At 41.6% G+C, this 14,988-nt stretch overlaps 1 protein-coding gene across 4 annotated transcripts in view; it reads left to right on the forward strand.

Moving 5' to 3' along the window:
• Positions 1-14,988, forward strand: part of fam49bb (family with sequence similarity 49 member Bb) — a 38,163-nt gene that overhangs the window by 1,136 nt on the left and 22,039 nt on the right. Inside the window, exons 2-3 of one of the 4 annotated variants that reach the window (XM_064941748.1) lie at positions 13,955-14,178; positions 14,469-14,557. The exons of 1 other annotated variant lie outside the window; for it this stretch is intronic. The gene's annotated coding sequence lies outside the window, so the exon portion shown is untranslated. Of the gene's footprint in view, positions 1-1,586; positions 1,704-13,954; positions 14,179-14,468; positions 14,558-14,988 lie in introns of those variants that run through there. 2 more of the 4 variants (XM_064941746.1, XM_064941745.1) reach the window with 2 other exon arrangements.

Raw genomic sequence — 14,988 nt, forward strand, 5'->3', positions numbered from 1 at the left:
AGATGTTTGACATGACAGTGCTTAGATTAGGGACATGTGGTTAGCAGTAAGACTATCATTGGTTCAAAGAGGTCCATCATATGACTGTCACCTCCATTGCTCATCGGAGGGTAAACAGGCTTGGCCAGCATGGTGCTTGTATGGGGAAAACACTCCACTACCCGACCTTCTCCACTGTAGGAACAGATGCTGTAAATAAAGTCTATCTTGTTGTGTTATATACCTTATGTGGTTGTCAGCCATGTCGCAAGAGAAATATAGGCTAGCTATAATTTTGCTTTTGATCTTTGGGAAGTTGAATCTAAAGTTACCAATTGGGAGTTTTTTCCTCCATGTGGGAGCATCAATATCATTACAAGTTAAAATGCCCGATATGGGTCTGATGGTGTTATTCCTGGCATCTGGCCAGCCATTGCAAGCATCTGAGTGGATGTCCACTTACAATACACATTATGAATGGGGTAGAGGTGGTGAGGGAAGGTGTGAAAGTTGTAATGTCCATTGACAGATCTGTAAGACAGGCTACTTATACCAGTAGTTGTTCCTGCTGATTTGCATGCAAACCAAAAGGAGGAAGCAAGGCCTTCAGCTGGGGTGCGCGTTGAGGTGTTTTCTTTAAGAGATGTAGACAGACTTCCTTTGTCACTTCACAAACTACAGATCGCAACAGTACAAGTGGTTTGGTGATGACAAGGAGATAAGAATATCAGTATGAATCTGCATTTGATCTGTGAGAACACTTAGGCTGTTTTATCTGTTTTTATGAGACAAAACATCATTTATTTTCGCTTTCCACTTTTTCAAAATGCAGGTACAATAGACTGGTGCATGCCCCAACCATGAGAAATGGGCCATTTGAATTAGTCATTATCACATAACTGTAATTTAATGGGTCATTAACAAAGAGAAAGATCATTTTAGATGAATCCCATAAGACCAGTGCAGCCAGGCCAGACAGTTCAGTAACAACGGAGTATTTCTGCTGCCTGTTCTCACTGCTCAGAGACTGGTTGGGTTTGTCTACTTTCTGTGAAATCACCATGAAAGCCTCTCACTTCAGTGGTAACTCAATTGAGTTGACCCAGTGAAATTCTCTCAAATGAACCTCAATCTACACATCCTGTATAGCACGATGACTCATCAGGGGCTGCATTGCTTTTCAATTTAGTCTTGATCAATTCTGGAGCATCATTTATTTTTAGGAGATACACATACTCTACATGCTTTGTATTCCCACTATAGGTTCATGCATTCATTCTTTGTTCATCTGACACACAACTTTATTACATTATAATAACACAACAATATACAACATTATGTTATCCTAATAAACATAACATACCAAGACAAATATGTGACCTCTATAGCCTTCCTAACTGAGTGACAGTTTTTTCTGACATTTAGATTTACATGCACATATTTTTTATTACTGTAGGCTACTGTTGGCTACTATTGTTCAGTGCATTTTTATTAATAGCTGTAGGCTACTTTGACGTCAGCGTGGATTCGCAGGCTGTAAACCCATTTTTCATCCCACTCCCTTGAACACGCCCAGTATTACGAAGCGGTGGTGGACTCTGTATCCTGGTCTTTCGTCCTGTGATATACCAGTGAGACAAGACCATTCAATGAATTAACAGGAACAACTGTCCGCCGCGATGTGATACACGGACCATTCTGTTCGCCAATCTCTGATCATAGTTGTAAGTATTGACAACGGATTGCATTTATTGTCCTTTACTTTGTATCAGTTTCTTTACAGGATAGCGCTACTGGCGAAGGCTGCTTGGCGGATGGAGGTGATTGTAGTCCATAGTAGCCTACATGTGCTTAGAAATACCGTGCTCATATCTTTCATTGCAACTGAAGTTACGCGAAATTTCACTGTACACATTTTGGAAGGAATAGAAATGACTGCTCGCACTTCTGCGCTCGTAGCCGCGCAACAATAGTTACAAAAATAACTGTCCGGGTTCTGTGTCAGTGCTCACACACAAACTTTGTAGAGCTGTATTGCAGTTCACATGTTTCGTAAGACAATCATTTTAGTTGATTTGCACGGACTCACTTATAGGGTTCTTTATCCAACCGACGGTGGGACTGCATCCATAGAACTAACCGAGGTTGAATTTCACCTATGAAGTAAACTAGATGATACAATCTAGTCGGTCATATACCACCAAGCTACCTTTGATCTTTCACTGTATTCATCTCTTCTTCTGATGGATACTCACAATCATCAATTCAAAATCAATAGGCAGTCAGTCTACAAATATGTTGATTTCATGACATTTATGTTGTGTGTTGCATGGCCTGTGGACGCGTTGTATCCGCTCACTTCGGTGATAACCTCAGGAAAGGGATATATTTGAATAAAGCTAGTTAAGTGCAGTGGGTCCTCTTACTTTTTGTCGGACACGTTCTGTTTTGTTATTGTTGGCTCTGCTGTCAAACATCCCTAAAACACACAAACGAAATATGCGTTGTTATTTTAAGAATGTGTGCCCAAAAGTCGACTCAAGACTAGTGCATTTCTCTTATACTTGTTTTTGTTTGGTCCTGAATGAATGCTCCAAATTCCTGACCATCGCGTATTGGCCAAGGAAGACGGGAATCTACTGGTGCTTGTCCAGGATTCAGCAGGTCTGTTCTTTGCACAAGGGCAACCTAAAAAGCCCTCCTGGCTGTGCTTAACCGCTGTCTCTCAGCTACAGTGCATGTCTGTGCATGTCTACAAGCACTTTTTGTGAAGACATGACACTTTACTCATGTAGTGGAAAAAGTCAAGGTTCATCTATCTAGCATACCAAAAACAGCAGAAGCAAGGGCAACCTATTTTTAACGTATGTGCAAGGACAAATGTATCTCTCGATGGAAACGTAATAGGCATAGCCTATCTACAGGGACATCCTGTGTTAGGAAATATTGGTGTCACCAACCTTTGCTGTTGGTTCTGGGGCCTTTGCATCCTGCCTTGAAAACCAACCTGGACTCGAGTAGACATAACATTAGTAAATGTAAATATATTAGCTAAAATGCTAAGTAGTTACAAACTAGCTATGTAAGTAGTTGTTAAAGTTGCTAAATGCTAATGTTGTCCGTGATGAGATTCGAACACGCATCCTTTGGGTTGCTAGACGTTCGCGTTAACCTTTTGTCTTATACAGCCATACCAAACGTAACATATCATACTTATTTGAGTGTTCCGGCTTTACAGTTACAATGTTACATCTAGTCTATGCGACCAAGCTGTGAAAACATATCGGACGGAAGTGCTATAGTGTTAGCTCGGCCTTCTCTGGTTAGCAGATTTAAAACGTGCTTTGGAGGGCGCCTTTGTTGTTTGTCTCTTGCTATGTGCTGCAAAACATCAAAGAAGGGTTATGTTGAAATTGTGTAGGCAGGGCCTATAGTTGTTGTGGGGTGTATATTGCTGGGAGTAGTTAAAAGGGGAATGTGTAGGCCTACGTTTTGTATGCTATTTCTCTGATGTGTCTGTGTATGAGTCAGCGCATATGCCAGCTCTGAGAGATGCTGACTGGTTCTGTGAAGAATTCCTCTTAACTTTCTCACTTCCCAGTCCCTGTCACGCCACTGATCAGAGAGGGACAGATAATGTACCCTCATCCTCTCTTGGGTAGGAAGCCTGACTATCCATATGAACCTCAAATATCCTAACTGAAATGTAACATATCGTTCTTGGTTTGAGGAGAACATCATCTCTCCTTACATGTCAATGGGTTGTGTGATGGCACTGTGTTATAGGAAGGTTATGAACACACTTAACTCTTTCAGCAGATGCTTCATTATTAGCATTCCAGTACCTGATCCAGTTATCAGTCCCTCTCTTCTATGTGGTGTGTATCTTTAGCAGGTACATGCAAAATGGCCTTTGCATTAGACACTCAACATTGGGCTATAAATAACCTGGCCTCTCCTGAAGATAAAGTATTGAGGACAGAGTATCCTTAGCTTCCTGGTGAACAGGCGTATTCATTAGTGCACACTGTGGCGAAACATTTTGCAACTGAAAGTGTTTTTACAACAGAAACAAGAGTTTGTTATTGAACACGTTCAGTTAGTCCCTCCTCGTTTTGGTCAGTTTGCTTCCGTTAGGTTCCAAGTGAATACAAGCATGCATCATTCACGCACGTGCACACACACCACCACCACCTCCTGACTTCTGAAGGTAAAGATGAATCCCATAAATACAGTTGATTCGATTCGATCTCCCTAGTAGCGCAGCAGTCTAAGGCACTGCATCTCAGTGCTAGAGGCGTCACTACAGACCCTGGTTCAATCCTGGGCTGTATCACAACTGGCCGTCATTAGGAGCCCCATAGGGCGGCATACAATTGTGCAAGCGTCTTCTGGGTTAGGGTTTGGCCGGGGTAGGCAGCCATTGTAAATAAGAATTTGCTCTTAACTGACTTGCCTAGTTAAATAAATGTTCAATAAATAAAATCATGGGCTGTTAAGCCTTCTGTGTCGCCCACGTGTCAGTGGACACCATAGAGTGGGGTTGCTATGCCACAGATGGCACATCAGCAGGGGAGAAATTCATCTTTCACACCTCCCTGTTGCCACAGCGCCCCCGCACCAAATCTCCATCCTACAGTACATGATGCTGGAGCCATCCTATAGAAAGTAGAGTTTAGTTGTCAGCCTGAGGCGGGCCTAAGCAGTGAATTACCCCTGCATACTTCTGTTTGGAGCGTTTTATTCAAAGAGTTTTCTTTTGTGTCAGCTATTAATCCATGAAATTATATGCAGGCTTTGTTATAGGACGTGGAAGAATCACACAAAGCTATTATCTTCTTGTACCCCTACCTTGACTCATCACATAAAGCTGCTGTTTTCAGAATATCTGACCAGCCAACTTGAGACATTTTTAATTATCCCCCTATCAAAGCCTGAAAGCAGCTGCCTCTCCCTTTTGAAGCAATTTGTAATTATGCCCTCCGACTGTGAAATCGAGATGACTCACAGTGTGACTCCACCAGTTGCATTCTCTTCCTTATTTTCAGTCTCTAGCCTACATGACAGCTCAATCGTGTTCTCAACTTCCTTTTTTACTGTGGTAGAGTATAGTGGTAGCCCTCTACATTTTGAAAAGGTAATCAGCTTTGCTTGGGTGGGATCTGTCAGAGATTGTTACATGTTACTAGTGCGTTCAGAAAGTATTCAGAACCCTTGACTTATTCTAAAATTGATTAAATATTTTTTCTTCCCCTCATCAGTCTACACACAATACCCCACAATGACAAAGCAAAAACAGTTGTTTTGACAGTTTTTTGCACGTAAATAAAAAAACTATCACATTTTACATAAGTGTTCAGACCCTTTACTCAGTACTTTGTTGAAGCACCTTTGGCAGCGATTACAGCCTTGAGTCTTCTTGGGTATATATCTACAAGCTTGGCACACCTGTATTTGGGGAGTTCCTCCATTCTTCTCAGCAGATCCTCTCAAGCTCTGTCAGGTTGAATGGGGAGCATCACTGCACAGTTATTTTCAGTTCTCTCCAGAGATGTTTGATCTGATTCAAGTCTGGTCTATGGCTTTGCCACTCAAGGACTTTGAGACTTGTCCCGAAGCCACTCCTGCATTGTCTTGGCTGTGTGCTTAGGGTCGTAGTCCTGTTGGAAGGTGAACCTTCACCCCAGTCTGAGGTCCTGAGAGTGCTCTGGAGCAGGTTTTCATCAAGGATCTCTCTGTACTTTGCTCCGTTCATCTTTCCCTCATTCCTGACTAGTCTCCCAGTCCCTGCTGCTGAAAAACATCCCCACATTATGATGCTGCCACCATACTTCACTGTAGGGATGGTGCCAGGTTTCCTCCAGACGTGACCCTTGGCATTCAGGCCAAAGAGTTCAATCTTGGTTTCATCAGACCAGAGAATCTTGTTTCTTATGGTCTGAGCGTCCTTTAGGTGCCCTTTGGCAAACTCCAAGCGGGCTGTCATGTGCCTTTTTACTGAGGAGTGTCTTCTGTCTCGCCACTCTAACATAAATGCCTGATTGGTGGAGTGTTGCAGAGATGAGAGAATCTTCCAGAAGGACAATCATCTCCACAGATAAACTCTGGAGCTTTGTCAGAGTGACCATCAGGTTCTTGGTAATTTTTTGGTACCCTTTCCCAGATCTGTGCCTCGACACAATCCTGTCTCTCGACTCTACAGACTATTAGTTTGACTTCATGGCTTGGTTTTTGCTCTGACATACTCTGTCAACTGTTTGACCTTTTATATAGACAGGTGTGTGTACTTTTTCCAAATCATGTCTAATCAATTGAATTTACTACAGGTGGACTCCAATTAAGTTGCCGAAACATCTCAAGGAGGATCAATTGAAACGATGCAACTGAGCTCACTTTCGGGTCTCATAGCAAATGTTCTTTACAATTTTATGTAAATAATGTATTTAAAATTTTAAATAAATGTGCTTGCCTAAATGGTAGAGGTCGACCGATTATGATTTGTCAATTCCGATACCGATTATTGGAGGACAAAAAAAGCCGATACCGACTGGGGAAAAAAATGTATTTGTAATAATGACAATTAAAACATTACTGAATTAACACTTATTTTAACTTAATATAATACATCAATAAAATCAATTTAGCCTCAAATAAATAAAAAATGTTTAAATAATGCAAAAACAAAGTGTTGGAGAAGTAAAAGTGCAATACAGTGGGGCAAAAAAGTATTTAGTCAGCCACCAATTGTGCAAGTTCTCCTACTTAAAAAGATGAGAGGCCTGTAATTTTCATAATAGGTACACTTCAACTATGACAGACATAATGAGAGAAAAAAATCCAGAAAATCACATTGTAGGATTTTTAATGAATTTATTTGCAAATTATGGTGGAAAATAAACTTTTGTTCTTGACCAAATACTTATCTCAATACTTTGTCATTGCCAACAAAGGGTATATAACAGAAGTCAAATGTTTTCTGTAAGTCTTCACAAGGTTTTCACACACTGTTGCTGGTATTTTGGCCCATTCCTCCATGCAGATCTCCTCTAGAGTAGTGATGTTTTGGGGCTGTTGCTGGGCGACACGGACTTTCAACTCCCTCCAAAGATTTTCTATGGGGTTGAGATCTGGAGACTGGCTAGGCCACTCCAGGACCTTGAAATGCTTCTTATGACGCCACTCCTTCGTTGCCCGGGCGGTGTGCTTGGGATCATTGTCATGCTGAAAGACCCAGCCACGTTTAATCTTCAATGCCCTTGCTGATGGAAGGAGGTTTTCACTCAATCTCAAGATACATATCCCCAATCATTCTTTCCTTTACACGGATCAGTCATCCTGGTCCCTTTGCAGAAAAACAGCCCCAAAGCATGATGTTTCCACCCCCATGCTTCACAGTAGGTATGGTGTTCTTTGGATGCGACTCAGCATTCTTTGTCTTCCAAACACGACGAGTTGAGTTTTTACCAAAAAGTTATATTTTGGTTTCATCTGACCATATGACATTCTCCCAATCTTCTTTTGGATCATCCAAATGCTCTCTAGCAAACTTCAGACGGGCCTGGACATGTAATGGCTTAAGCAGGGGGACACGTTTGAGTCCCTGGCGGCGTAGTGTGTTACCAATGGTAGGCTTTGTTACTTTGGTCCCAGCTCTCTGCAGGTCATTCACTAGGTCCCCCCGTGTGGTTCTGGGATTTTTACTAACCATTCTTGTGATCATTTTGACCCCACAGGGTGAGATCTTGCGTGGAGCCCCAGATTGAGGGAGATTATCAGTGGTCTTGTATGTCTTCCATTTCCTAATAATTGCTCCCACAGTTGATTTCTTCAAACCAAGCTGCTTACCTATTGCACCCAGCCTGGTGCAGGTCTACAATTTTGTTTCTGGTGTCCTTTGACAGCTCTTTGGTCTTGGCCATAGTGGAGTTTGGAGTGTGACTGTTTGAGGCTGTGGACAGGTGTCTTTTATACTGATAACACGTTGAATAAGGTGCCATTAATACAGGTAACGAGTGGAGGACAGAGTCTGTGAGAGCCAGAAATCTTGTTTGTTTGTAGGTGACCAAATACTTATCTACCACCATAATTTGCAAATAAATTAATTAAAAATCCTACAATGTGATTTTCAGGATTTCTTTTTCTCATTTTGTCTGTCATAGTTGAAGTGTACCTATGATGAAAATTACAGGCCTCTCTCATCTTTTTAAGTGGGAGAACTTGCACAATTGGTGGCTGACTAAATACTTTTTGCCCCACTGTATGTGCCATGTAAAAAAGCTAACATTTAAGTTCCTTGTGGTTCCTTTTAACATGAGTCTTCAATATTCCCAGGTAAGAGGTTTTAGGTTGTAGTTATTATAGGACTATTTCCCTCTATACCATTTGTATTTCATTAACCTTTGACTATTGGATGTTCTTATAGGCACTTTAGTATTGCCAGTGTACCAGTATAGCTTCAGTCCCTCTCCTTGCTCTTCCCTGGATTCTAACCAGAAACACAACGACAACAGCCACCCTCGAAGCAGCGTTACCCATGCAGAACAAGGGAAACAACCACAGGCTCAGAGCGAGTGATGTTTGAAACGCTATTAGTGCACGCTAACAAGCCAGCCATTTCACTTCGGTTACACCAGCCTCATCTCGGGAGTTGATAGGCTTGAAGTCATAAACAGCGCAATGCTTGACGCACAACGAAGAGCTGCTGGCAAAACGCACTAAAGTGCTGTTTGAATTCATGTTTACGCTCCTGCTTCTGCCTACCACTGCTCAGTCAGATACTTAGATGCTTGTATGCTCAGTCAGATTATACGCAACGCAGGACATGCTAGATAATATCTAGTAATATCATCAACTATGTGTAGTTAACTAGTGATTATGATTGATTGTTTTTCATAAGATAAGTTTAATGCTAGCTAGCAACTTACCTTGACTTACTGCATTCGCGTAACAGGCAGTCAGTCTCCTTGTGGATTGCAACAAGAGGCAGGTCGTTATTGGGTTGGACTAGTTAACTGTAAGGTTGCGAGATTGGATCCCCCGAGCTGACAAGGTAAAAATCTGTCATTCTGCCCCTAAAGGAGGCAGTTAACTCACCGTTCCTAGGCCGTCATTGAAAATAAGAATGTCTTCTTAACTGACTTGCCTAGTTAAATAAAGTTGTATAAATAAAAAAAATCTGCAAAATCGGTGTCCAAAAACACCGATTTCCCATTGTTATGAAAGCTTGAAATCGGCCCTAATTAATCGTCCATTCTGATTAATCGGTCAACCTCTACTAAATGCCAAGCGTCACGTCTGGAGGAAACCTGGCACCATCCCTGCGGTGAAGCATGGTGGTGGCATCATCATGCTGTGGGGATGTTTTTCAGGTGCAGGGACTGGGAGACTAGTCAGGATCGAGGGAAAAGTGAACGGAGCAAAGTACAGAAAGATCCTTGATGAAAACCTGCTCAGGACCTTAGACTGGGGCAAAGGTTCATCTTTCAACAGGACAACAACCCAACGCACACAGCCAAGAAAGCACAGGAGTGTCTCTGGGACAAGTCTCTTAATGTCCTTGAGTGGCCCAGCCAGAGTCTGTACTTGAACCCGATCAAACATCTCCTGAGAAACCTGAAAATACTCTCTCCATCCAACCTGACAGAGCTTGAGAAGATCTGCAGAGAAGAATGGGAGAAACTCCCTAAATTAATTTGTAATCGCTGCCAAAGGTGCTTCAACAAAGCATTGAGTAAAGGGTCTGAATACTTATGTAAATGTGATATTTCAGTTTTTTATTTATTCAATAAATTAGCAAAAATGTATAACCCTGTTTCTGCTTTGTCATTATGGGATATTGTGTGCAGATTGAGGGGGGGGGACTATTTAATATATTTTAGAATAAGGCTGTAATGTAACAAAATGTGGAAAAAGTCAAGGGGTCTGAATACTTTCCAAAGCTATTGTTTGTTCACTGTCATGGAAAGAGTGCATGGTATTTTCAGTAATCAACTTGGGCTAGTCTAGGCTTCCATCAATGCAGGTTTTTATTGCCTGCCTGGTGCTTGTAATGCGACTGGAGATGACTGAGGCTGCCTCAGAGCTACAATTCTCCACAGTGCCTAATTTGTTTTAACATATTTTGTTGGAGTGTCACCTCCACGCATACAGATCTGCCTCAGTTTTTGTCGGGGGGGAAAAAAATCGATGCAGAGTTAGACCTTAGTTAAGATGTGTTTTGTTCATTAGGCTTATATAACCGGTTCTAGTTTGAATATGATCATCCACACCCCCTTGAATAAAAAGCGTGAGCCAGTTTTCCTCCTCGGCTCTGTTGCCACGGAAGCTGTTGCCACGGTAACACACGTTTGATACATTCTCAATTAAAACATGTAAAACAACACCAGCTAATTGAACAAATTGTGTCCCTCGCTTCGTAGTCAGCTAACCTTTTTACTACTCTGACAAACGTCTCACTTTTTTCTCATGAGTGGGTCATTCTTATTCATCACGACACGATAAGGGAGAGGAGAGCTGCGACTGCTTACCCTCTAAAATGCAACGTCGCTTTGTGTCTTCTAATTACTATGTTTTAAATTAGCATTGGGATTAGAGGTTGACCGATTAATTGGAATGGCCGATTAATTAGGGCCGATTTCAAGTTTTCATAACAATCGGAAATCTGTATTTTTGGGTTCCGTTTTCCGATTAAAAATAATAAGAAAAAAATGTTTATACCTTTTTATTTAACTTGGCAAGTCCGTTAGGAACACATTCTTATTTTCAATGACTGCCTGGGAACTGTGGGTTAACTGCCTTGTTCAGGGGCAGAACGACAGAGTTTCACCTTGTCAGCTCAGGGGTTTCAATATTGCAACCGCGCAGTTAACTAGTCCAACGCTCTAACCATTGCACTCCACGAGTAGCCTGCCTGTTACGCGAATGCAGTAGAAGCCAAGGTAAATTGCTAGCTAGCATTAAACTCATCTTATAAAAAACAATCAATCATAACCACTAGTTATATCTACTAATCCAGTTTAGCAGGCAATATTAACCAAATGAAATTGTGTAATTTCTCTTGCATTCATTGCACGCAGAGTCAGGGTATATGCAACAGTTTGGGCTCCCTGGCTCATTGCGAACTAATTTGCCATAATTTTATGTAATTATGACATACATTAAAGGTTTTGCAATGTAACAAGAATATTTAGACTTAGGGATGCCACCCGTTAGATAAAATACCGAACGGTTCCGTATTTCACTGAAATAATAAATGTTTTGTTTATGATAGTTTCCGGGTTCGATCATATTAATGACCAAAGGCTCATATGTCTGTGTGTTATTATGTTATAATTAAGTCTGATTTGATAGAGAAGTCTGACTGAGCAGCAGCAGGCCCGTAATCATTCATTCAAACAGCACTTTCGTGCATTTTGCCAGCAGCTCTTCTCAAGCACAGCGCTGTTTATGACTTCAAGCCTATCAGCCTAATGGCTGGTGTAACCAATGTGAAATGGCTAGCTAGTTAGCTGGGTGTGCGCTAATACTGTGTCAAACGTCACTCGCTTTTAGATTTGGAGTAGTTATTCCCCTTGCGCTGCAAGGGCCGTGGCTTTTGTGGAGCGATGGGTAACGATGCTTCAAGTGTGGCTGTTGTCAATGTGTTCCTGGTTCGAGCCCAGGTAGGGGCGAGGAGGGGGACGGAAGCTATACTGTTACACTGGCAATACTATAGTGCCTATAAGAACATCCAATAGTCAAAGGTATATGAAATGCAAATGGTATAGAGAGAAATAGTCCTATAAATACTATATTAACTACAGCCTAAAACCTCTTACCTTGGAATATTGAAGTCTCATGTTAAAAGGAACCAGAAACTTGCATATGTTCTCATGTTCTGAGCAAGGAACTTAAACGTTAGCTTTTTTACATGGCACATATTTTACATGGCACATATTTTACATGGTACACATTTTTACATGGCACATATTTTACATGGCACATATTCCTTTCTTCTCCAACACTTTGTTTTTGCATTATTTAAACCAAATTGAACATGTTTCATTATTTTTTTTGAGGCTAAATTGATTATATTGATGTTTTATATTAAGTTAAAATAAGTGTTAATTCAGTATTGTTGTTATTGTCATTATTACACATTTAAAAAATTGTCAGATTTTAATCGGTATCGGCTTTTTTGGTCCTCCAATAATCGGTATCGGTGGCGTTGAAAAATCATAATCGGTCGACCTCTAATTGGGATCATCACGCAAACCTAATGTTTTTGGAAAGTCATGTTCCCAACTGACCCTGGATCTGCGGACCATGCAAATCATCATGCGTTGACTCCACATCAGCCGCTATTGATTTAAATTATGGCCTGCTTCATAGTGACAGCACATTGTAGTTTCCAACATGTGCTGTCCCACATATTGACCTCTCTGTAAATGCAAACACACTTGTTGACAGTCCGTTTATTTTTGAAAGACTCAGGGAAGTTCCGTTTCTATGCTACAAACATTGCTTTTGTTTCTCTCCACTTATATAGCCTGTGCATTGATGATGCTCATCTGTTTTTCGGGGTACCGTTATTGCGATTTAAAGAAACTTGACATGCAATGGGTCAATCAATGTTTCTTTCGCATGCATCAAGCACTGACCCTAGGGTGTGTCAATGCATGCTCACTCCAGATGCAGTGTAGCTACAACCAACCGGTGTAATATGGGACCTGTTTACCAGGCCATTATCACAATGTCATTTAGAAAATGAAGTCTACTACCGTCCTACAATCAGGGTCTAAATAGAATCTGTATTCAAGTCGTTGTTTGCTTAGTTCTCTCTGGCTTGATTCTGCCTATCGTGTTGTTACATATTAAGACGTGTGTGTGTGTGTGTGTGTATATAATAGAAATAGCAAGTTGACCCAGCAGTCTCTTGAACAGCCTGTATCTTAGAACAGTGAATACAATCTAAACCAAAGCTTTTATTCCACATCACGTTGGTGGGGTTAAAGCATAGTACCTCTCCAGCGGTGTTGCTCAATGATGCGTAACTTATTCCATGATGCCTTGGCACCGATGTCACTTAATGTCCAAAGTGACAAGCCAAGTCCATTTTTATTTGGTATAGACCTAGAGCCCTTTGCTCTGGCGATACTTCCCCTTTTAAAACCTACAGTGTATCATAAACAAATTATTATTACAGTGGTAATAAGGTTCTACAGTGAAACATAAAGGGTGATCTGAAAGGAAATAGATATTTGATATCCCATTTCCACGAGTATAACTATGAGGACTTCTAAGTCTTGTGTGGATTTCAGCCAACTCCAAGCCGAGATATCTTTGAAAGAGTGACTGACTCGTTCGGGTGTTGTAGGCCAAAGTCAAAGAACTAGAAGTCCAATCACATTCATGCATGAGCACTGCTAGTTCATTATGGCAGGCCATTTGTTCGCAGCCTATTTGTATGCAGGCTGATGAATCGTGGAGTCCTAATTGTCTCCCGTCTACTGAACCTGCACTCAACCACACTCCGGAAAGGGCCAGAGAACTTGAGAGGTGCGTGCTTGGGGTTCATGTTCAAGTGGCTTTTCAAATCCAAATGGTTTTAAAAGAAAATGTCAGGTTGAAGCATATCTTGTCATGAGGGTTCTCGTCACCAGTGATTCTCAAGGGGTGGGTCAGAAGTCTGGAGCCAGTGCTGGGTCTGGTCGTTCTTGGGTCAGTTAGCTATAAAGCCTTGGTTGTGGTTATCAACATGGTTATGTCTATTTGGTGTGTCACAAAATTCAAAAGGCGTTATGCGGGTGACAATGCAAAAAAAAAAGGGAAAAAAAGAAGTTTGTTGTGACCATAGAAATAGAATGTCTATGGTTGTGACAATGAGGATCCCCCCACCCATCTTGCAACTCAAACCACATTGGCTGATTTTAATTGCAGTGAACACAAGTCTTGGTTGAACAAACATTAAGAATATTTTGTCTGGGCCCTATTGTAGCCTAACAGAAGGAAGTGGACTAGGGAGTGCAGTGGAAAATCCGAAGTACACACTGAATGAGAGGAAGTGTTGCACAATAGGAAGTGGTGTGCGTCTGGCCGCTGTGCCTCCCAGTTTCTACAAGACTGCTGCAACGTTGCCCTTCTCAAGAAACCCAGTCTGCATGAGAATCACGAAGGGCTGCACCTGTGACTGACTGTTGTCCAATAAATTCTCAACCTCTGGTAACATTGCATACATGTGTCCTGTAATGTTAAGTGTTCAGTAATCTAGGGATAATCAAGGTCCTGGAGGTTGGAAATGGTTGTTGTGGCCAAGTGAAACTTTTGAGATATTACATGATAATTGGACCAGAGGGATAGACCGAGAGAAATGTCGAATATTGTCCAGGTTAAGTTTTGTCCCAAAACTTGCTGTCAAAAAGAAGGAGCGAGAAAATGAGTTGATAAAGACTGTTCATATCTGTTTTGGGAGGTTGATTTGACTCACTGACTTAATTAACCTTTGTTTTCAGAACCTGACCTCTGCTGGAGGACTGTGACCTTGGCCACCCGCCAGGCTCAGCCTCCTTCCTCCTGACTGACACCTCCAGAGCTTCTGCTGGTTAGTATTAACACAAAGTTACTCCTATACGCTGATCTTGTGTCAGTTTTGCATTTCCCCTAGTAATGGTAGGTTAGGATTGGGGGGAGGGGAAACGGATCCTAGTTCTGTAACTAGGGGAAGCTTCACCCCGGAGCTATCAACACCCACTGCTGTCATGTCCTGACTCATCTAACTTTAGGGTTCAACCGTAACACCACAGCAGAATGTGCTATTCTGCTATAAGGCCTTTCTATTGGATTCTTTATACCTCAAGTGGAACATGACTTTGTGGAACTTCAACTCTAACTGTGGTCACTCTTAAGCATAGTTATTTTTCCTCTTCATTTTAAGTTCCTGTTATTATTTGGCGCTAGAAGAGCGCTGTCGTTTGACTTTTTCCCCATCAGGGTCACAATGTGAACACGGTTTGTGTAATGCTGGTATGGAAA

The sequence above is a fragment of the Oncorhynchus masou genome, chromosome 28 (genome assembly GCF_036934945.1).
Source record: "Oncorhynchus masou masou isolate Uvic2021 chromosome 28, UVic_Omas_1.1, whole genome shotgun sequence".
Lineage (NCBI taxonomy): Eukaryota > Metazoa > Chordata > Actinopteri > Salmoniformes > Salmonidae > Oncorhynchus > Oncorhynchus masou.